The following is a 22,201-nucleotide window of genomic DNA, read 5'->3' on the forward strand; positions in this document are numbered from 1 at the left end:
GCGATGAGATTTTTACGTAACACTAACGACCCATGTTGTTACATAACAGAAAAAGTGAAATTAAAAATCTAAAAAACATTTTTAACCAACCAATAAAAACAAACAGTTGACGGGAGACTAACATTCTACTAAGAGGTTAGGTGGCATAGTATCGCGTCCCTGCAATGTCTAACATTAGACGATGCATCAAAATGCATCAAATAACGTTGTAAGATACTGTAGCCGTAGTGGCTAAACACATAGGGGACGTGGCTACACACATAAGGACATATTTTACGTAATTATAACATTGTTTCAGATACACAAATTACTTTAAAGCAGAACATACACATTATAGAAACATTAGGTTATTTCGAAACAGGAGACGTGAAAAATGAGCAATGCCCTCGCCGGGACTCGAACCTCGAAACTCTCGAATTCGCGTCGAGCGTGCTGACCACTACACCACGAAGGCATGCTAAGAAAGCGGGAGAAATACCTTATATACTCACCCCTTTTAAAGGGCAGTTTTAGAGGACACAGTCGTCAAATCCTGGTAGTGAAGAATCATCATTCACTACCTTTTTAGTTCGGGCGTCACTGTAGGTATTTTCGAAGCAAGAGACGTGAGAGATGAGCAAGCTCCTTCGCCGGGACTCGAACCTCGGACTTCTCGAATTCGCTTCGAGCGTGCTCTGATCATTATCTGACATCATGCCCACTTACGCGAGACTTCCATCACGCTCTGCCAACTATAAATACAGTCGCCTACAAAAGATTCATGTGCAAGCAACCTTCTAGTTAATGCAATGTCAATGCATAACTTTAATGATCAATCTAATCAAATAGGGAAATGCATATTTTATCTTATATTAATGTAATGTATGTATGCATGTACTATTATTGTATAATGTGTAACGATATATATAGTTATAAGTTGTACAATTTGCACTAGTATATATCTGTAGAATATAGAAAATTTTTATTAATGTAATGTATGTATGCATGTACTATTATTGTATAATATATAACGATATATATAGTTATAATTTGTACAATTTGCCCTAGCATATGTCTGTAGAATATAGAAAATTTTTATTGTTGTTTATTAATGTAATGTATGTATGCATGTACTATTATTGTATAATGTATAACGATATATATGGTTATAAATTGTACAATTTGCACTAGTATATGTCTGTAGAATATAGAAAATTTTTATTGTTGTATATTAATGTAATGTATGTATGCATGTACAATTATTGTATAATGTATAACGATATATATAGTTATAAGTTGTACAATTTGCACTAGTATATGTCTGTAGAATATAGAAAATTTTTATTATTGTATATTAATGTAATGTATGTATCCATGTACTATTATTGTATAATGTATAAGATATATATAGTTATAAGTTGTATAATTTGCACTAGTATATGTCTGTAGAATATAGAAAATTTTTATTATTGTATATTAATGTAATGTATGTATCCATGTACTATTATTGTATAATGTATAACGATATATATAGTATACTAGTATATGTCTGTAGAATATAGAAAATTGTTATTGTTGTATATTAATGTAATGTATGTATGCATGTACTATTATTGTATAATGTATAACGATATATATAGTTATAAGTTGTACAATTTGCACTAGTATATGTCTGTAGAATATAGAAAATTGTTATTGTTGTATATTAATGTAATGTATGTATGCATATACTATTATTGTATAATGTATAACGATATATATAGTTATAAGTTGTACAATTTGCACTAGTATATGTCTGTAGAATATAGAAAATTTTTATTATTGTATATTAATGTAATGTATGTATCCATGTACTATTATTGTATAATGTATAACGATATATATAGTATACTAGTATATGTCTGTAGAATATAGAAAATTGTTATTGTTGTATATTAATGTAATGTATGTATGCATGTACTATTATTGTATAATGTATAACGATATATATAGTTATAAGTTGTACAATTTGCACTAGTATATGTCTAGAATATAGAAAATTTTTACTGTTGTATATTAATGTAATGTATGTATGCATGTACTATTATTGTATAATTTATAACGATATATATAGTTATAAGTTGTACAATTTGCACTAGTATATGTCTGTAGAATATAGAAAATTTTTATTATTGTATATTAATATAATGTATGTATGCATGTACTATTATTGTATAATGTATAACGATTATATAAGTTGTACAATTTGCACTAGTATATGTCTGTAGAATATAGAAAATTTTTATTATTGTAAGCACTAATATATCCACTGCATCTATTAATATATCGAATGCACCTTTTATGTAATGTATGTATTAATGTAATGTATGTGTGCCTGTATTATTTATGTACATAGTTATAAGCTGCTTAATGTGCACTGGTACTGCTTTGCAATATGTCTGTAAAGTTTAGCAAATTTTATTATAGTATTTATTAATATTTCGAGTGTACTATTAATGTATAATGTATTATGTAATTATACTGATATATCGAATGCATCTTTCATGTTATGTATGTATCAGTGTAATGGACATGTGTATGTGTTATTAATGTATAAAGCTATAAGTTGCGTAATGCGCATTGGTATTGCTTTCCAAAATGTCTGTAGAGTTTAGGTACTTTTTTTGATTGTATGGCTTAAATCGAGTGCACTATTAATGTATAGTGTATCAATATATCGAATGCACTTTTTAAGTTATCTGTGTATTAATGTATTGTATGCATGTAATATTAATGTATAATATACTATATAGCTATAGGTATTGTATAATATATTTGGCAATGCGCATTGATACCGCTCTGCAATATCTGTAGATTTCAGAAAATTTTATTATTATACGTATTAATTTATCGTCCATGCATCGACTATTATAATAGTGCACTGTATAATGTAATACGATGTACTACTATTGTGGCAATTCAACATAGTAACAGCACTTTGTGATGTAAGTATCTTTTTATTGTATAATAAGCACCGTTATTGTAGGAATCAGCATTAACCCTGCTTTCCTCCATCTGCCGCTATTTGCAATATTCTTTTTCTCGACAGTTGCGGAATTCGGACGATACCCGAATAGTGAGTGAAAGCCGCCCGGGTGTCCGGACCCTGCTCTCACCCTTCACCTTCGAGCGTGCAGACCATTACACCACGAAGGCAGGAAATATAACTTTACAAAATTTACAAACGGATGCGGAACATCCAAATATAATTGAAGCACAGAGAATTAAACTTCCACAAACAAACTGAATGACTATTAAATTCTTACTCTAGGCACTGATTCCCTTCGTAAAAAAAATCTGATGTGTACAACACGTCTTCCTTCTACGGAATATTAAATTATACGCATTTTTCTTGAATTTCATTTAAACTTATTGGATTGAATTAAATCTACTTCGCCGACAGCGCATAAACCACAATAGAATAAATGCATTCTTTAAAATTCACTCTATTTGCTTACCATAGCGACACTCTGCCGCGAGGTTTACTTAACAGTATTATATTTCGTTCATATTATAACTCAGAATGCACAAATATTATATCATTTAAAGAATTATCGAATCGTTGCCACATGTTCTATTCAAATACTACAATAAAGCTAGAACGATGTATAAAAGAAATTCAGCAAATAAAACAAAACAGAAACAGTTTTTCACAGACGATTGAGTATTTCTCATTCAATTAATTCAGTTTTCACTTCGCGACAAGGCAAAAATACATAAAAACTCAAAATATATGTATTAAAAATTACGAAGTAAAGCTTAAACGCTTATTTCCTCGAAAAAATTCCAGAAAGAATTAAGCATGATTTAAATAATAAATGAAGGCGTTATCTTTGTTGTTGCGAAGCTACGTTTCCCTAGATTGGCAACAAATCCCCCTAGTCTGCTGTTTCAAATATAAACAATCAATGTCCGCCATCAGAAAATGGCTTAGCGGCACTTAAACAACTTTAAAATTTTTGATAATTCTAAAAATTTTGCATACAGATTTACTAAAGACATAAAAAACCTTAACTGGAAGATAAAAACAACATAATTGAATCATTTTTTAAAGCAAAAAATGTACAATTTACAAACATATAAGAGTAAAGAGACTGAGGTCACTGAGCCGGGTAACAGAGTGGATATATATATAAATATATTTATATACGTTTGGTGCGGCCGATTGCAACCAAAATACGAGGTGGACATCTACATGTTACAGCAGTGTGCTATATACAAAATTTCAACGTTCGGAGGTTACTCGTTTTTGAGTTATGCGAGATACGTATGTACATACGTACGTACAGATGCCACGAAAAATTCTCTTCAGAATTCATTTTAAAGCAGTTTTATAATTTTTTGGAGGAAACCAGTCTTTTATTGTGTCCTTACGTACAGAAATCATGGAAAAACATCGTTAAATTTCATTCGATAGTGGTCAAAATGGATATTTTCGTTGAAATATGCTGCCTGAAACACTTTCGCGATTATAATACTTCCTTTTTACTTCGAACAAAGAAGTAAAAAAGGGTAAAAAAGCAAAAAATGAATTAAATTTTAAAAACATGATATAACTAGTCATAATTATATAACTATAAATATCATATCATAATATACTTCTTGCTTTACATAGAAATTTGTCGTCATTAATAATTAAATGAAATATTAGTTTTTCCTTATCCAGAATTCAGCAAAGTTTGCTTTATGTAGAATAAGTGAAGAAATTATGCGTACACACATAATATTGCAGAAAATACAACACTGCTGTAAAATAAATGTTCGCTTGCTTTTATGGCCTACGCCGTTCGTGTAAATAATAACACTTAATCTCGAAACACCACATTTTAAATCGGTTTCCTCAAACTTTTAGAAGTTGCAAAACTTCCTTACACGTCAAGAATGACTTTCTGTAGTTATTAATCTCTTCTCTACATATAATAAAAGAAAGAGTCTGTCTGTGTGTGTGTATGTCTTTCGTTCGCGCTGCGCGTAAGCTAATATACCCACGGCTACGAAATTTGGTACCTAGGTGCATCTAGACAAAAGCCAGTGCACCTCGAAGCGAGTTTTTCGAAATTCGAATTCGAATTTTTTTTTTATTTTTTTATTTTATGTTTTGTGACGAAATTGCGTCATTTTGAGACATAATGGGCTATAAGAATGCGAGATTTTACTCTACACACTCCATTTTCACATCGTCATGAAACGTAGGCACTTAGCTATTTTACGAACTTAAAATAAATTTCGTCTTTCAATAAATTGATTCAATACGAATTTATTTAACAAAAGGAGCCTTTCAACCCTTTCAACGGGATCTTTTCTATAAAAAGTTTATTTTTAAAAATGTACAGTTTATTTTTCTTTAATTTTTGGACACGTTAAACTTTCATCCTTGCGAATGCTTTTACAAAACGAATTTTGGAAAAATGATAATATTTTGTATTTAAAAAAAAATTTTAATGAAGCTTCCGAGTACACTTCTCACATCTCACATCTTTAAAAATGTGATTTTGGCAACAATTGTCGTGCTTTATTGTTGTTGATAGATTTTTGATGAAATCGCATCATTTTGAATAGTTTCATTCTTTTATAAATATGGGTTTGGCAACAATATTTCATCGTATTTCTTATGTCACGGTTTTTAAGAGATTGGCATATTTCATTGTCATTTTTATATATTTATATATGATACATTTTTATTGATTTTTTTTTCTGCTCGCAGATTTATGTTTTTTGAGTTGCTTTCATGTTATTTTTTGCTTATTTCACTGTTTGTAAAATATTAAAAAGTTTTGCATGATTATTTTTTCTTCAACGGAAAGTTGGTTAAATTTTTATTAGGATAATTAATATTTGTATTAAGGGATATACCTTATTTCATTGTAATTTTTGTCTCTTGAAAATATAAGATAAAATATCATTAATTATACTTTGCTTTTCAGAATTTTTTGTTTTTTGTATTCTTTTATGTTATTTATAGCTCATTTCACTGTTTTCAAGATAGTGAAAAGTTTTGAGTGATTTTTTTAGGAAACAAAGTTCTTAACCTCGTTTATACCATTTGAGTTCCTAATTTATTTATTAGGATAATTAATATTTGTATTAAGGGATACTGCTTATTTCATTGTAATTTTATTATACGTAATAACTTTTTATTACGAAGTTGTTATTCAGAGTAAAATTCTACGCAGTTTTTAAATTTAACGTTTGGTGTTCCCTTCAGCCATTTTTCCGGTACATTTAAAAGCCAGACGAAGGCTGGCAGCGAAGCTGCTAGTTTTAAATAAATGCTTTTTATTTCACTTAGCAAAACGTAGAAAACATTGCAAAACATAGAAAATTAAACACTACGAATAAAATATCAAAGTAGAATAACAGGGAAAAACAAATTAATAATTTATTCCGCTGTCTTCACACTGAGATAAATGTCCCCAGTTTGAAAGATTGCAGATATTCAAATGTTCTGTAAAGAAACTGACAAAGTAGTAGTAGCGCTTTAACATTTTATTCTCTTAAACACTATGATTTATATATCTACATTCAAAGTTTCAAAGAGAGATAGCTTTTAAGGAAATTTAATATTTTAAAACGACATGGGCTAGGGGAACTATAAAATAAACAAGAAAAATACGCATCTTATCTGGTACTTTAACATAAACAATAAAGAAAACATGAAGACAAAGAAAGAAGGAAATAAACAAGAGAAAAAGAGTATAAACCAGACTAGAACTGCAAAGAGAATATGGCCCAGCATATTTCTCAAAGCGAAAGCGCAGATAAATAGCAAATATAACCGAAGACGATACAAAAAATAAATAAAAAAGATATCTCTAAAAGTTCAGTAATCCTGACATAGAGTTTAGAATGCAATTTCCAAACGAAAAAGGAGACCAAAAAATTTTCACTTCGTTTTTCCAATAATTTCTTTGACAGTAATATCGAAAGTTATTTCTTTCAAAACATTTTAATGAAAACAAAGATTTATATTCGAATATCTAAAATATAAACTAAATGAATTATTCAAATTTAAGTTGGCTAAACTGCTTATTTTATGTTCTGTATAAGTCAGTAAAACTAAAATGCATTTTACTCCTGTGTTCACAAAAACAATATAAATCGCAACAAAGTTTTTTTTAAAAAATGTTATTCATGCCTAATCCAAAGGAAATTTATTTCGCTTAAATAAATAAATAGCTAAAAATAGAAGAAACATGGAATCTTTGCTTATGCGCATAATTTTTGAAGAAATTATTATTTATTTATTAATTTTTGGAGAAATTATTATACATAGGCCTTTTCGTGGTTTTCCCCATGTGTAACGTGTATACGAGACAGTTTCCCTTAGAAAATCCTCCACGCAGGCATCCCTCCCTTAAGCAGATTGCCGCGCTTTGCCGTATTCTCAACAAACCAAACAAAACCAATTGAACGCAACCAAAAGAAGAGAAAATATAATATAAATTGAGTAACTTTATTTTTAAATGTATAATTTTCATAAATTGAAACAAATTTCCTTCGTCGTGGATATATTGTCCAAGTCTTATCGGGCCCACCAGCGGCCCAACGGTAAAGTCGCTGAACACTGGTAGTTCGGTCCGAGGTTCGAATCCCGCGAACGGGCTGGCTGCATGGGTGTTTTCGTGGTTTTCCCAATGTGCAACGTGTATGCGAGTCAGTTTCCTTTAGAAAGTCCTCCACGAAGGCATCCCTCCCCTTAGGCAGATAGCCCTAGTGTGCTTTGCCATAATTAAATACACTAACACCTATTCTGATCGGCAGCGTTAACAATTACTATTCTCTCAACCGGAAAAAAAAAATCAGAAAATCCTCAAACTTTCTTACCTGGATTTAAAATTAGAAATAAAACGTATTAATTTACACAGTCGCTCATCCATTCTAGGTATTCTCGCGTAAGAACATTTTAATTTAAGGGGACTCATACATCTTAAACCCCTTAACACCCTTTGAATATGTGACTGTTGCAAGAACTGGGATATTTTATTAGTCCAAAGGGATTTCAGTCCCGAAGGACTATTGCTTTCGTTTTGGCATTTTGCGTCGGACTCATAAACGTCGGTTCACTTTTCAAACTGTTGCCACAAAATGTTAGAGTCCTGCATTATATTTGAAGAAATTAAATAATGAAAAATCTGCATAAATGATTGTCTATTTCTCGCATTGTGATAAAACAATGGTACATAGAGCCATCGAATTTTGAATGACGAAATCCTACTGCGAATATGGGCATCTGAAATCCCAAATTTGGAATTTGTTTTATTACAGATTTTATATTTTTTAAAACTTTAACGAATTTTTGATTTACAAACTCAATGCTTTAAAAGCGAGAAATGGCAACGTTATATAGAAAAAAAATACTTTTATCTCCAGCTCGCGAGACTGTGTATATCGGAAATTCTAAAGATATGCTTAATTTAACATTATTTTGTGATATTGCTCTTGAACTGAATTTCATGGTTTAAGTGCAAAGAACATGATATTTAACAAATAAAGGTAACACTCAAAACTTTAAAAAAACGCCCCTTTGGACGTAATTTAAAATCTGAAAAATGTCAGATTTTTTTTTTTTTTTTTTTTTAATTTTAAAATCAATTACCTCCAACTTTTTACAGCTGACTACATAATATAGCTGCTTTGGAAACTAGTAACCAGAACGTTTGTGTTGCCACAAATATTTTAGTAATTGAATCCGCTTTGTGACAAAATTTTTCGTCACGTTTCCACCTTGCCCGCACGATATTTTAAAAATGGCTAACGGTACATACTTGAAACTGGATGGAATTCTTTATATGGGCACAATTTTCTAACTGAACAGAAAATTTGATGAATATTTTAATATTAAAAATAATATGCGCGAAAATATTACAGACTTTTCAATAAAATACATTTTATAAACTCAACTCCAAATAAAATAAAAATTTAACATGAAATTCTTAGAATATTCGGTTTACAGTAGTTTCAAATGTTGTAAATGCTGCATATTAAATATGGAATTTAATTATGCGACAGAATATTTTAAACTATGCGCGCAAGGTGTAAACATGACGAAAAATTTTGTCACAAAGCGGATTAAATTATAAAAATATTTGTGGCAACACAAACTTTCTGATCACTATTTCAGAGAGCAGCTACAGTGTCTCACAAAAGTGATGGGACACTTGTGCTTTACAAAAGGAAACTGTAGTAAAATAAATTAAAAAATCATGTAGAAAATTTTTGTGTGTGTGTTTCATACTTAAATTTAGTAACAATTATTACATAACATACATTTTCGCAAAATATTAAAATATTAATTTAATGAAAATGCAATTGTTTAGAACGGTGCAAAAAATGGCTCACATAAGTGATGGGACACTTACTTTTCCATCAAATATTTATCCAAAAATCTTACTTTTTAAAAGGTTTTAATATTTTGATGGATTTCCTTTTACTTTTAAAACATGATTTAATCTTCTTGGAATGGATTCGACTAATTTTGTTTTTGTAATTTCTGGAGTGATTTTACCCCATTCTTCTTGAAGCACCGAATTTAATTGTTGCTTCGAAAAAATGGTGTGTTTGCGAATTCTTGATTCCAATTCTTGCCAAATATTCTCTATGGGATTTAAGTTTGGAGATTGTGGTGGTGTTTTTATTATCTCAGGATAGTTATACAGCAGCCAGAGTTTAACGTTCAAAGCACCGTGCTCGTGGTCATTGTCCTGGTGCAATTTCAAATCGTTATGAAGGTTCAATTTTCGTGCTGAAGATTTCAAATTTTGATTTGAAATATCAATATACTTGTACTGATCCATTATACTGTCAATAAAAACAAGATTACCAAATCCAGCGGATGACATACACCCCCCACACCATAACTCCTTCTCCACCATGTTTTACTGTTGGCACGAAATTCTGTTTGCGAAATTCTTTCCTGGATTTTCTCCACACCAAGATTCTACCGTCAGAACCAAATATATTAAATTTACTCTCATCAGCAAATATAACTTCATTCCAGTAATCAGAATTCTTATTTATGTTGGATTTTGCGACCAGTCTGAGTTTTCTATTCTTTTCACTTACGAAGAATTTTTTCCCGACTGCTCTACCGTGATATCCAGCAGATCGAATTACTCTTCGAATAGTCTCAGGATTAACAATTACTCCATATAATGCTTGTAAATCAGCAGCAACTTTAGAAAAACTCATTTTTGGATTTTTTTTTTTTTTTTTTTTTTTTTTTTTTTTGATATTTCGAACGATAATTCGCTTTATTCCATTGGATAGCTTTGATGGTCGGCCAGGTCTTCTTTTATCCTGAATCATAGGATTCTTTTTATATCGTTTAATGATATTAAAAACTGTTGAATGACTCAAGTTAACTGTTTCAGCAGTTTTTCTAATAGATTTTCCACGTTCAATATGTAAATTAATAACTAATTTTCGAATTTTAGGCAAATTTCTTTTCGTTTAGCATTCATGGCTGCACAGAGCTAAAAAACACAAAAATTCCAAACAAATTGGAGAGAAATACTGAAGACAATTTTATAAATTATTGCCAATTGCTTTTAAGTAAAAATAGAAACCCAAAAAAATATTTTTATTGTAGTACGTAGTAGTAACTAATGGTGTCCCATCACTTATATGAGCCATTTTTTGCTCCGTTCTAAAAAAATGTATTTTTATTAAATTAATATTTAAATATTTTGAGGAAATGTATGTTATGTAATAATTGTTACTAAATTTAAGTATGAAACACATCTACAAAAAAGTTTTGCATGTTTTTTTAATTTATTTCATTACAGTTTCCTTTTGTAAAGCACAAGTGTCCCATCACTTTTGTGAGACACTGTATATTATGTAGTCAGCTGTAAAAAGTTGGAAGTAAATGCTTTTAAAATAAATAAGTTATCCCAATTCTTGCAACAGTCACACATTCGAAGATCATATGGGTTTTAAGGTGTACGAGTCCCCTTAAATAATACACAATTAGCGTTATTTATATAAGAGAAGATTGAATTCTTCATTTTTATATTTATAAATCTTCTGACAAAATAGACGAAGTTAGAAAACGTAAAATAAATTAAACTTTCAAGATTAATTTCTTTTTAATTTCTTTAATTTGTTTAGTGTAAAACTTACAGATGTGTTTTTTTCCCAATTTGTAGATTATGTCTAAAATAGAATTACTAATGTGCTGTAAAAAATTTTAGCCTCAATTGAGGCGCCGAAGAGAAAGGGAAAGGTGCACGAAGGATGGTTGATGGAAAACGCTGACTAATGGAAAAATTATGTATTAAAAGAGGAAGAAGAGAACCTCACGAAATGCGGAGATCCATTATGTCCTTGGGAACTCCGTTAGAAAAGGTCTTTCCGAAGATAACCGGCCTCCTTTATGAAAGCCTTCCAAGCAAGCGATTTCTGCTTTCGGAGTACTTAAAAGAGTTCTTCAAGATCAATGAACAAGAACGTATTTTCGTATAATTAGTCATCTACTTTTCGATTGTTTGCTTGATTTTCCTCATTCCTCAATCGCTAATAGAAAGGTTCTGAACGTGAACTTCGGATTGCGGTTTTTATCCACATTGTGTTTTTTATTATTTTTTGGCATTTGGATTTTCTGTTTTCTTTCCTCTCTTCCCAGCACGATTGTGTTTTTATTCTCCTTCTTCCTTTTTTTATTCCTTACATCACAGTTGTAATTTTTTTCATCCATAATTAAATAACTGACCTTCTTTTATAAAACTTTCATTATTTCATTGTTTTTATCATTCGGTGTTTAGGGGTAGAATTCGGTTTTTGATGGCTATGACTTTTTACTATTTTATGCGACTTCAAAGATTCTTTTTAATATACCGGGTGGCCATAATTAAACTGACAGTGCTCACAGTGTTCTGTAGCGCGATCTATTTGCGAGAATGACGCCACATTTTGTAGGAAGATAAAACAAGACGGGGAACGAAGGATTCCGCGAAAAAAAAATAGTTCCAAAAGTCACCGCTAGGGGAATATTTGGCGCTGTGTAATAGAAAATAGAATGTTAACAAATGCAAATTAATACGGAATAAAATTTATCGTAGGTCCATTCTTCTATGAGAACATTACTCCGACAGGACCGGAAACCTGTTCTGTTACCGGAGAGAAATATCGCCGCATGTTGAACAGCTTTGTCATTCCGGCAATTCAGCAAAGACAATGCCTGGGGGAAATCATTTTCATGTGAGATGGAGCCCCTCCACACGTTGCTGTACGGGTGCAACAGATGCTACGACAGAAATTCACAACAGAAAGAGTCATTATCCGCTACTTTCCAATTCCATGGCCACCTCGGTCACCTGACCTTACCCCATGCTACTTCTGGCTATGGGGTTACCTTAAGTCCAAGGTCTATCAAGGAGTGGTCCAGGACCTGGCTACGTTGAAGGATAACATATCACGGACTGTACGGGAGATTCCTGCAGAAATGTTACTTTCTGCTGTTGTTCCACAACAACGGCAGACACATTGAACCTCATTTGAATGCAAAATAAAAGGTAATTTCCGTATTGATTTGCATTTGTTAACACTCTGTTTTCAATTACACAGCGCCAAATATTCCCCTAGCGGTGACTTTTGGAACTATTTTTTTTTTCGCGGAATCCTTCGTCCCCCGTCTTGTTTAATCTTCCTACAAAATGTGACGTCCTTCTCGCAAATAGATCTCGCTACAGAACACTGTGAGCACTGTCAGTTTAATTATGGCCACCCGTTATAGTAAAATGCTTTCATTTGAACATAATTTATCAATTAAATATAATTTATATTAAAATATAAGCCTAAATAGTTTATTTAGCCTAAATATAAGCCTAAATAGTTTATTAAAATATAAGCCTCAATAAACTATTTAGGCTTTAATAAGCCTCAATAAACTATTTAGGCTTTAATAAGCCTCAATAAACTATTTAGGCTTTTAGTTAAGCCTCAATAAACTATTCAGGCTGAACTAGAAGTTGACAGCTAGCAATCTTATTAGATATGGTCTTTCCTTTTCAAGGCTGCACATCCTGATGCCCCTGTAACGGGAAATGATGTAAGGGAAGTGAAAAAAGTAAAAAAAAAAAAAAAAATGCTTCGGGCTCTCCCACCACCCTCTCTTCTCCCTCGTGCATCTTGTTTTTAAGTCAGTTCCCTCACCCTCAGTTCTATGGTGATAATGAATCGAACCAAAGAAGTTTCATATTAACCGAAAAAGTTTCATTTAAATATGTAACGGGGATCTTGAACGAAATAGTTTCCGAAGAGATTTATAGCTTTGGTTTCTTAATAAATGTATATTTTGTTATTACACTCTGTTGTGAAGCAATTACTAATAAAAAAATTAGATAAAATTCGAACGAAAGAATCTCTCCGTAAAATCCAATAACATCATTTTGATGTAATGCAATGTAACAAAGGCGTTGGCGGAATTGACGGATGTTATAAAACGTTCCGTTGATACGCCAGAGGAAAAGCATTCCATGAGCCCACGCCCGTTTCTATAGCAACGATCGCCAGAAAAGATCTTGATAGACAGCATTTTCTTAGAGATAATTAAACTTTTGGTTTAAAGTGAGGTTAACTTACAGTTTAAGAATAACTTCTGCAAGTTTTAAAAGTTCTTCTTGCGACGATAGATAAATTGCAAAGCAACAAAAATATTAGTAGTGGAACTCTTTATAACTTTGCAAAAATTTCCAGAAGTTTTCAGAACTATTCCTCGCGCTTAAGGAAATAATAAAATTATTTCCTTCTTTACTTTAAAAAACAAATTTCAAAGGAATAATCTTGCCTTTATTTAAATACTTAATCTTCCCCTAAATGCTTTTGTTTCCCCCTAAATACTTTTGTTTTCCCCTAACTGCTATAGCTGCAAGATAAAATTAAATGCTGCAAGATAAAATCAAATGCTACAAGTTAAAATTAAAGCACATCTTATAATATGATTGTTTTGTATTTCTCTTTAGAAGTAACTTTTACGTGCTGCTGAATGTTAAAACTGTTACTCTGTGAAGAAAGTTCGTAGCAAACCTGAAATTTTTCTGAAAGATACAAAATGCTGGGATATGCAAATGCAAATTACAGGCAAGTCTAATGACACTTAGAAACTGGCCCATCGGTTTTGAATTAGGAAATTGCGTTGACAAGTTGTTTTGATAGCTTGGGGATCGTGTTATACCTAATTTTCTAAGAAAGAATCCATATCAATATATCTAAGAATTTAAGTGTGGATTAGCCTACTGCGCAACTGCGGTTCGCGTTGGTTGATATCTAATGAGTGTTATGAGAATTTTCAACCGATATGTGAAGGAAGGACACATATGTGCGGAATCTCAGTCATCCCCACTGATAAATATCCGAAATAACAGACGCCTCTAAAACAAATTTAAGGTTATAAGGTTGTAGGAATTATGTTAATTTTATTAACAATTAAATTTTGAGTAAAAGTTCCTTTCCTATCGATCCTTAACTTCAACTTACACTTCCGTCCAGAACATAGTTTTAGAATCGCGTCTGAATACATAATGAGGAAGAGCGGTATTTAACCGCGAAGTTCTTCGGTCTTAGAGAAAGAGCTACCAGGTATTCTGGTTGCACGCTTCCGCCTTTTTAGGCTACTCTTTCGTAAGCTATTATCACGCTCGGTCGTACTTTAGACCCTTGATAACTTCGCAGTCTATTAACGTTGAGAGGCCAACTCTGTTAGAATTTTGATAGCTTCGGCTATACCTCTTTAGTTTAGGTTAATTCTTAGTATCTTAAGTTCACGCCGAAGTGTCAGCTTTATTGTACACTCCAAGACGGAGTTTTGTTAAATTTATTTGGAATAATAAAGGGCTATTTTACCGTTCTATCTTGTTGTTTCCTGTTCCACAAACTCAAGAGATTATTCGCTTATTAGTTCTTAAGATTTTTCACTTCCTACAGTAATTTAAAAATACCGAGTGAGGAACTCTACAAGGTATTTCTCCCACCTTCTTGGCGTACCTTCGTGGTGTAGTGATCAGCAGGCTCAGCGCGTAATTGAGAGGTCCGTGGTTCGATTCCCGGAAAAGGCGTTGCTGATTGTTCATCTTGCCTGTTTCAAAAAAAAATACCTAATGTCTCTAGAGTGGCGCCCGAAATAAAAGGGTTGTTGATGATGAATCTGCACGCCCGGGATTTTGCGAATGGGTCCCCTAAAAACTGCAGTCACGCTTTAAAAGGGGGAGTACATAAGGTATTGCTCCCACCTTCTTGGCGTGCCTTCGTGGTGTGGTGGTCTGCACACTAGGTCCGTATTCCAGAAGTCCGCGGTTCGATTCCCGGCGAAGGCTTTGTTCATTTTTCATCTCTCCTGCTTCCAAAATACTAATATCTCTATTTATTAAACTTATAAACTAGACAAAATTCCTAATTCTTCTGGTGTAGAATACAAACCAAAACGATCATTACATTTCGAGAGAAAAATGAGTGTTTTTCTTCCCTCGAGAGAAAAATTATCTTAGGAATTCTTGTTCATTATCGTTTTAAAAGGGCGTTTTAGAAACACCACCTGCTAGAAAAAAATGAAAAAATTAGTTAAAATATTTCAGTTTTACTTAATTGTTTTTACTTCCATTCCAACTACTGTTTTTTAATTGTTTTCTTTATTCTTTCCCCCCTCTCTTATTTAGTCTAATAGATGGTCATTTCGAGAACTTAATTGCCTCTTAAACAGTATTAAAGCGTTTCCCTTCCGAACAAACGCTGTACGTAAATTTTGCTCTTTTTAAAAATTTTTTTAAATACCTGTGATTAGTTCCTAATTTCACTTTTCCGCTGTTTACATTTAATTTATCATCTAGTTAATTTGTTCCCCACTTTGTATTTGAATATGCATCGTTTAATAATTTTATTTAAATGTATTAATGAGTGTAACTGTGAAGATGAGCCTCTTTATTTTTTTAACTTTGCCATCCATCCTTGTTTACAACCTTTGCTTACAATTTCGTAGAGAAATTTAATTATAAAATATTTATGTAGTCTGCATTCCTAAATAATAAATTGTAACAATAGCTATAATGTGTTTATATAAAAAGATAGTTTTTTAAAGAGTAGTACTGCTATATTTCTATATCTATATCAATGTTGTATAATTGTCAAGTCAGTAATGAAGTTCAGCACGCATTTTCATTTGATTTAAGACCTTCCTGGCGTGACCCCTGACAAATAAAGGAAATATATTGAAATAATAACGTTGTTTTAACTACATTTTTAATGCAGCTTTCAGATAAACAAGCAAATCTAAAATAAAGTTAATGCTTAAATGCCTTTATTAGCACAGAAAGGGTATTAGTTTCGTTCTTGCATTTTGCGTTGGTTCACTATAAATGTACGTTTCAATTTTCAAACTGTTGCCACAAAATGTTAGAGTCCTGCATTGATATTTGAAGAAATTAAATAATGAAAAATCTGCATAAATGTATGTATATTTCTCGCACTGTGATAAAACAACGGTACCCAGAGCCATCCAATTTTGAATAACGTAATCTTCCACCGAATATGTGCATCTAGAAGCCCGAATTTAGAATTTGAAATTTGTTTTATTATCGATTTCATATTTTGCAATACTTTAACGAATTTTTGATTAACAAACTCAACGATTTTCAAAGCGAGCAGTGGCAACACGGAAGAAAAAAACATTTTTATAGCAAGCGCGTGAGGCTGTGTATCGGAATTTCAAAAGATATGCTCATTTTAAAATTATTTCACAATATTGCTGTTGAATTGAATTTTATGGTTTAACGGAACGTTGGACTTTAAAATAGCTAAAAATCAACCAAAATATTGAATTTAATTTTTTACTCCCTTAATATTCCATATACGTAACTACATCGTATGCAAAAAAACCCGAATTCAAATATTCTAATTTTTAAAGAAGTTGCAGGCATTTAAAATGTATAAACAATGTAAACTTTGCCCTTTAAATTTTGGAAAAAATGTAAAAAAAAAAAAAAAAAAAGAAAGGTATTTCAATAGTTATAATTTATATATTTGCCTAAAAGAAGTGTTTATTTCTAAAAAAAAGGCTAGAAATGTCAGGATTGACAACTATTAATGAATTTAACTTTGGTTATGTAAACGCTCTAACGTAGAGCATGGGGAAAATCGTTTTTCCTATTCGTTGCAAAAACGCGGGATCAACGTCGCTTTAACCAAAGCAAAAAGAAAAATTTACCTGCTTGGAAAAAAAAAAAAAAAAAAAAAAAACAGAAATAGTAAAAACATATTATAAAGCATTAAAAGATAATGTAAATGTGACAACTGAAGGTAAAACATAGGGTGCGGGTGAATTTTAAAAGTTTCATTGGATATAATGCATAAATTTTTTCTCCCTATAACTTTGAATCACATATCAATTTGAGATATGTTTGAGATATGTTTGAGATATGTTATTTGTCATATTTAATATTACGTGATTAAAAATAGTTAAATGATACGAAAATGTTACCTAGTGTTTACAAATTCATATTTAAAGGTAATTTGCTGTTTCTCATGACCATTTATTAAATGTAAGTTTGAAGAAAAACTTTAAATTCTGTTTTCACAAAACAAATTTTTTGGCAATTCCCATGTCTTGAAAATGCTCCATACGATTCATTTTTAGTTCAAAATGAATGATATTTGGAAGAAACTATATTGCTATACGTTACAGTAGAACTGTGTATGCATTTTTTTATAAGAGGTTAATAAGAAGTTTAAACTTGTGCTAATGTTTAACAAAAGGTGGTATTTTTCCGAAAACTGAGTTTATGTATACAAAATTCCTTTTTAAAAATTTTTGATTCATCATATTTAATAATGGATACACAAAATCGTTTGTTAAGTCTTTATAACTACCTTAAAGGAAAAATTAGGAAAAAATATTGAAAATTGGAGCGCAATTAGCATTTTTAATCTTTAATTAAAATAATTATTTATTTAAAAATTTTTAATTTAAAATAAATTAAAATTTTGTGCATATATTTTATAAACTGATGTTATAGTATGTATATATGTAAAATTTCTTGTTGAAAACACTAAATTTTACTCAATAATGGATACATAAAATCTTTTGTTAAGTCTTTTTAACTACCTTAAAGGGAAAATTAGGAAAAATATTGAAAATTGGAGCGCAATTAGCATTTTTAATCTTTAATTAAAATAATTAATTAATTATTTAAATTTTTTTAATTTAAAATAAATTAAAATTTTGTACATATATTTTACAAACTGATGTTATAGTATGTATATGTGTAAAATTTCTTGTTAAAAACACTAAATCTTATTCAATAATGGATACACAAAATCTTTTGTTAAGTCTTTTTAACTACCTTAAAGGGAAAATTAGGAAAAATATTGAAAATTGGAGCGCAATTAGCATTTTTAATCTTTAATTAAAATAATTAATTATTTATTTAATTTTTTTTAATTTAAAATAAATTAAAATTTTGTATTTTTCATCTTTAATTAAAATAATTATTTATTTAAAAAATTAATTTAAAATAAATTAAAATTTTGTACATATATTTTACAAACTGATGTTATAGTATGTATATGTGTAAAATTTCTTGTTGAAAACACAAAATCTTAAAAGACTAATTTTTAAAGTTCACCGTCCCCTTAAGTGAAAAGAACATGATGTTTAATAAATAAAAGCAGCACACAAAATTTTAAGAAAACCTCCCTTTGGGCGTAAAGTAAAATCTAAAAGCTTTCAGATTTTATTTTACATTTATTAAGAAATTAAAATATAAGTGACAGTCTTATCAAATCTCGAAAATCATCGCTGCAGTAGCGTCAAAATCAAATCGTTGCAAATATTGCTAACTGAAGAATTTCATTAACGTTACCAAGTAAATTGACTGTTGGGGAATATGAATCCTTTCCGATACTTCGTTCAGTGTCTGTATAATTATTTACCAGCACGCCGAACTGAAATTAAATTCCAGTGAGCAACACTGCGATGTCGAGTTGCTTAGCAAGCTCTCCACCATTCCCCATTTCTCAAGAATTTTCTCTCATTAGCGGAAAATAGAAAATGATGAGATTCGTCCCAAATAAACAACTGGAGATGACGGCGGCGATAATTACCGCAGATTATTCTAAAGTAATAACGGTCAGTCCTAAATGACATTTAGCATGAAAGATCTTTCGTAATTATGCCACCTTGCAGTGTTAATTCTGGAACGTGAAGCTACTTGAGCAATTTCAAAAGCGTCACTTGAGATACAATGCGTGTTATCTTTCTCTTAAAATTTTGTGACATATTAATTACCAAGTCCAAATAATAAAGCAATAAAATGACATTTATTTAAGTTCTCTGTCGATTCCCTGAAACTTTAAAAGCTTTAATACAGAGAACATTTCAAGAAGTGGTGGTGTGGTGGTGCATTTAATGATGGCAAAGCACACTAGGGCTATCTGCCTAAGGGGAGGGATGCCTTCGTGGAGAACTTTCTAAAGCAAACTGGCTCGCATACACGTTACACATGGGGAAAACCACGAAAACACCCATGCAGCCAGCCCGTTCGCGGGATTTGAACCTCGGAACGAACTACCAGTGTTCAGCGACTTTACCGCTCGGTCGCTGGTGGGCCGAACTTTTCAAGAAGAACTATTTTGTAGAGATATTAGGTTATTTTTTAAAGAAGGAAAGATGAAAAATGAGCAATCTCCTTCTCCGGGAATCGAACCACTGACCTCTGGTATACCGGTCCAGCGTGTAGAACCACTACGCCAGGAATGCGGGAGAAATACCTTACATACTCCCTCCTCCTTTTAAAGTGCAACTGGGGTTTTTAGGGGACCCAATCGCCAAATCCTGGGTGATGAGAATCATCATCCAACACTCTTTTAGCTCGGGCGCCACTGTAGCGACATTACGTTATTTTTTGAAAGCAGGAGGAATTAAAATGAGCAATCGCCTTCGCGGGGAATCGAACCACGGATCTCTCCGATATCGGCCAGCGTGCAGAACCACTACGCCACGAAGGCACACTGGGAAGGCGGAAAAAATACCTTATATTGTATAAATATGCATCCAGGTATATGGTTTGGTTTGTTTTGGTTTTTTTAATTACGGCAAAGCACACTAGGGTTATCTGCCTAAGGGGAGGGATGCCTTCGTAGAGGACTTTCTAAGGAAAATTGGCTCGTATACACGTTACACATGGGGAAAACCACGAAAACGACCATGCAGCCAGCCCGAATTCATTAAGTTAATCTTGTATTTTTGATATGGGATGTAAGATACCCTTGTGAGATTCCGTGAGTATTTAACAACTTGCGCTACGACTAAACTTCACGGTTGCGGTGCCGTGCGCTATAATATAACAAGCGGTAAAGTGTCTCATTTACGCCGCACCGCATCTGCGAGTGCAATCCAGAGCTGCAACTCGAGAAATAAACAATCTCGTTGTTAGGCGACGTGTGCACCACGTTATTTTCATTTTTGCGATAAATGCCTATCGACGTGGTGTTCACGTCGCTCGCGGTTTCAGACTAAAGCATCTCGACGTGCGTGGCAAGCAGTGGGCGATTCTACACTTTCTCCCAATTTCGCACCTAATCTTCGTCGTGATTAAGCACTTTTGTTCCATAAAAGTTCTAGCATAAGCGTTATTCGGCTAGCAAATTGTTGGAAGAAAATGTTGAGAAAAAAAAATGCTTCTACTTCGTGAAAACAAAATGGCGTCCAAAAAAAAAAAAAAAAAAAAAAAACTAGCAGGTTGCTGTAGCAGGGTAGGCCGCCAAAGTTTGGTCAAAAAATCGCCAAGTTACCATAATCTAAAGATTCATCAAAATCAGTTTCGGATTTTTATATTAATGTTAGTACTATGGATCTTAGCTGGACGTGCTAATGATTTACACTACGAAAACTCGCACGAGGAATATGATATTTCACTACAATGTCATTAAGGCTTATGATGCATTTTTTTAAAACAACAGGATATCATCTTTTCCTCTTTACATTCCACCAAACAACATTTGAAAGAAGGAGAATAAAAACACAATCGTGCTGGGAAAAGAAGAAAGAAAACAGAAAATCCAAATGCCAAAAAATGATAAAAAACACAATGTGGATAAAAACCGCAATCCGAAGTTCACGTTCAGAGACTTTCTATTAGCGATTGAGGAATGAGGAAAATCAAGCAAACAACGGAAAAGTAGATGACTAATTATACGAAAATACGTTCTTGTTCATTGATCTTGAAGAACTCTTTTAAGTACTCCGAAAGCAGAAATCGCTTGCTTGGAAGGCTTTCATAAAGGAAGCCGGTTATCTTCGGAAAGACCTTTTCTAACGGAGTTCCCAAGGACATAATGGATCTCCGCATTTCGTGAAGTTCTCTTCTTCCTCTTTTAATACATAATATTTCCATTAGTCAGCATTTCCTATCAGCCATCCTTTGTGCACCTTTCCCTTTTTCCTCGGCGCCTCAATTGAGGCGAACATTTTTTTACTGCACATTAGTAATTCTATTTTAGACATAATCACAAATTGGGAAAAAAACACATCTGTACGTTTTACACTAAACAAATCAAGGAAATTAAAAAGAAAATCTTGAAAGTTTAATTTGTTTTACATTTTCTAACTTCGTCTATTTTCTCAGGAGATTTATAAATATAAAAATGAAGAATTCAATCTTCTCTTATATAAATAATGCTAATTATGTATTATTTAAGGGGACTCGTACACCTTAAAACCCATATGATCTTCGAATGTGTGACTCTTGCAAGAATTGGGATAACTTATTTATTTTAAAAGCATTTACTTCGAACTTTTTTGCAGCTGACTACATAATATAGCTGCTTTCTGAAATAGTGATCAGAAAGTTTGCGTTGCCACAAATATTTTTATAATTTAATCCGCTTTGTGACAAAAGTTTTCGTCATGTTTCCATTTTGCGCGCACAGTTTAAAACATTCTGTTGCATAATTTTATTCCATATTTGATATATAGCTTTTATAACATTTGAGAACTACTGTGAAACAAAAAATTCTAAGAAATTCATGTTAAATTTTTATTTTGCTTGGAGTTGAGTTTATAAAATGTATTTTATTAAAAACGTCTGTAATATTTTCGCGCATATTTTTTTAATATTAAAATATTCATCAAATTTTGGGTTCATTTAAAAAATTGTGCCCATATAAAGAATTCCATTCAATTTCAATTATGTACCAT

The 22,201-nt window shown here is 31.8% G+C and overlaps 1 protein-coding gene and 1 non-coding gene across 3 annotated transcripts in view; both read right to left on the minus strand.

The window, feature by feature from the left end:
• The window catches only part of LOC146995570 (uncharacterized), a 790,646-nt gene that overhangs the window by 539,651 nt on the left and 228,794 nt on the right, over positions 1-22,201 (minus strand). The window lies entirely within an intron of this gene.
• On the minus strand, positions 382-454 carry TRNAS-CGA (transfer RNA serine (anticodon CGA)). Its single transcript has one exon. It is a non-coding gene; the product is annotated as a tRNA-Ser (tRNA).

This window comes from Stegodyphus dumicola, chromosome 9, assembly GCF_044657685.1.
Source record: "Stegodyphus dumicola isolate Sdum_Otavi_A_Nest chromosome 9, ASM4465768v1".
NCBI lineage: Eukaryota > Metazoa > Arthropoda > Arachnida > Araneae > Eresidae > Stegodyphus > Stegodyphus dumicola.